This window comes from Salvelinus fontinalis, chromosome 30 (assembly GCF_029448725.1).
Source record: "Salvelinus fontinalis isolate EN_2023a chromosome 30, ASM2944872v1, whole genome shotgun sequence".
Lineage (NCBI taxonomy): Eukaryota > Metazoa > Chordata > Actinopteri > Salmoniformes > Salmonidae > Salvelinus > Salvelinus fontinalis.
In genome coordinates this window covers 9,171,064-9,174,148 of record NC_074694.1, presented here as the reverse complement: position 1 = coordinate 9,174,148, position 3,085 = coordinate 9,171,064, and positions in this window count along the sequence as shown.

Genomic DNA, 3,085 nt, shown 5'->3' with positions numbered 1-3,085 from the left:
CCCCATCTGTTTAACAAAAATAAAATGTTTTAATTACAATATATTTATTGTTGTTGCCTGTTTTGCATGTTATTTTGGCATTAATACGTGTCACATATCAGTTTGCAAACAATGTAAAAAAAATATTGAGTTTATAAAGCCTCATACAAACATGGTCTCTTTTTTGCTTTCTTAAGGCAGCTCAGAAAATGCAGGTGTTTCAGCCTAGCTCAGTTCTTTCTGTGGTGGAGAGGCAGCCAGTGGAAAATACAGAGTTTAGGGTGTTGGCAATCTTCTGTAGTTGCGCTGTGATTGGCTCAGTATTCTGTCACTCATGGGGACACTACGTCGCTGCAAAATCTAGAGGGAGAGCTAGAAAGTTCAAGCCCATTAGAAGTGCCCATCCAAGAAGCCTCAAGGTCATTGGCCACAGATAAAACGACGTCAAATCACGTTATATCTACCGTACCTTTGATTGGACGGATCATGTCAACATGATCATGATGCTCATTGGCCATTGGACATAAACATTACACAAAAGTTGTAAATCACAAATTCAACAATGAGTGTTTTGGAAGGAATCAGTGGCTAACTGCAAGCGTTGCAAAGCAATCACTAGTCTGCTATTCAGTGGAGAGGGTGTGTGGTCCAAGTCTGGGTTTAAGGGTCTCTTTTCCAAACTTAAAAGGATAAACATTCACATGCAACACCATGGGCCAGAAAAAGGTTGAATACATTGGTCATGCTGTCAATCCAGCATGACTTCTGGTGCATTCAAAACAACTGGGAACTCGGAACTGGGAAATCTCAGACTTCAGCGAGTTCAAGACATTTGGGAACTCTGGGGGGAAAAATGAGCTCCGACTGGGAAAATTGGTTTTGAAAGGCCATCTGACTCGGAATTCCAAGTCGGGAACTTGGGCCTCTTTCTAGAGCTCCGACCTGCAGATCACTGACATCATGATTCAACCTCGTTTTTTTTTCAGAATTCCAATTTGTCTTGAATGCACCATAGATCCAGAGAATGCCAGACTTTGATGACAAAATTTGCCCACAAGAAGGACCGCGGCGCCACCTTCCTGTTCTTGTGAGCACAACACCACGGTGGGTGAAAAAATATATTGTATGCTGCTGCCTAAATTATGTAAAATCGTAATGTGAAAAAGTTGATTTTCAGCCCGGGCTTAATATGGTTTGGGCCGGCACTGGGTTATGGTTTGCGCAACATTGTAACCTATGTTTGAGACCTACGTGTGGCCTTGGCTGTGTGTGTGGCTGTGGCTGTGTGAGAAGCGTGCCAGTATCTCTCACATAACTAGAATGAGTTTCACTTTCTATGAACCCACTCGGCTCTGATAGACATGAGCCTGCAACTCTCATCTCTCCAGCGTTGCACTTCATTTATTTCCTTATAGAATCATAACCGCGAGAAGGGTTCTGAAGGTACTACAGCACCCCTAAATTGAAATGTACATTTGCCAAAGTTATGGAATTACTGCTGTCTGTTCATAAATAAATGAAATCAGAATAGCCTACTACACCATGAGAAGGCCTATAATTTAGCCTCAGAGGATCAATAGCTTCTTGTTTTTTTAAATTGCCTAGCTGTGGATTGTAGCCCAATAACAAGTTATAACCTAGCGCGGCAAATCTGTCAGTGAAAAAAGCAGCATGCAGACAAAACAGGCCTTTCGCGATATTTCAAATACAATCAAGGGAAAACACAGGTTGTAAAGCAAATGGCTGCTGCTGAAAATAGAACACTATGCTGTACCAAAATATTAGATCGACTTCCAAATATTGTTTTACAAAAAAAAGAGAGATAGGGTTTTGGCATGAGCGGATTGGCCATCACCAGCAAGTGAGTTGCGCATCGTTGGGTGAGTCGGTGAAACTGGAAAACACATTTAGGCCTATAATTTCCTCCTCATGTTGTAGCCGACAATATGTGTCTCCACACACCTAGATATATTGATGGATTCAAGACAAGGTCGTTTTTATTGATCTCACATTCTCAGTTTGTCAGTGTCAAAGTATCCTGCCATTTCGATCATTTGTGCGGTATACCCCATTATTTCTATCTCTACTTTGCACATTCTTCCACTGCAAATCTACCATTCCAGTGTTTTACTTGCTATATTGTATTTACTTCTCCACCATGGCCTTTTTTTTGTTGCCTTCACCTCCCTTATCTCACCTCACTTGCTCATATTGTATATAGACTTATTTTCCTACTGTATTATTGACTGTATGTTTGTTTTACTCCATGTGTAACTATGTGTTGTTGTGTGTCGAACTGCTTCGCTTTATCTTGGCCAGGTCGCAATTGTAAATGAGAACTTGTTCTCAACTTGCCTACCTGGTTAAATAAAGGTGAAATAAAAACAAATGAAATTAACAACATTATGCCAACGTCTCCAGGCATGTAAAATAAAGTAGAATAGTATGAAATGCCTTTGATAAAAGACCACATTTTCCCGTACTCTAGGCTACTGAAACGTCTCTCCATGTGTACAACTTCTGTACGTGCCTCTCCTCTACTGCTCACTGCCACGACGCAAATGCGATGATAATGCAATGCAACCCTTTATTATAAAGTTTGGGAAACACCGGTTGGCTGCTGACTAGCACATAGTTATTGACGGCGTCCGGTCTTAGCTCGCTCATTAAAATGTCTTCATCGAAATTACGGATTTCCTCTTATCAGCTCATCTGTCCCTTATGCCAGTTTGTACATCTCAATTGTCAGTAGAAACCACATTTGTTTAAGCAAGTCAGCCATATCAGCTCTTTAAAAAAAAAAAGAGTCCCCTCCGTGCACTTGAAAGCGCAAACAGACTAGCACTCAGGCTATGACAATCAATGTCAGATGACTTGCCACCCCTCATAGCCTGGTTCCTCTCTAGGTTTCTTCCTAGGTTTTGGCCTTTCTAGGGAGTTTTTCCTAGCCACCGTGCTTCTACACCTGCATTGCTTGCTGTTTGGGGTTTTAGGCTGGGTTTCTGTACAGCACTTTGAGATATCAGCTGATGTAAGAAGGGCTATATAAATACATTTGATTTGATTTGAATGTTATGAAGCACAAATATCTCATTGAAACAGAAAA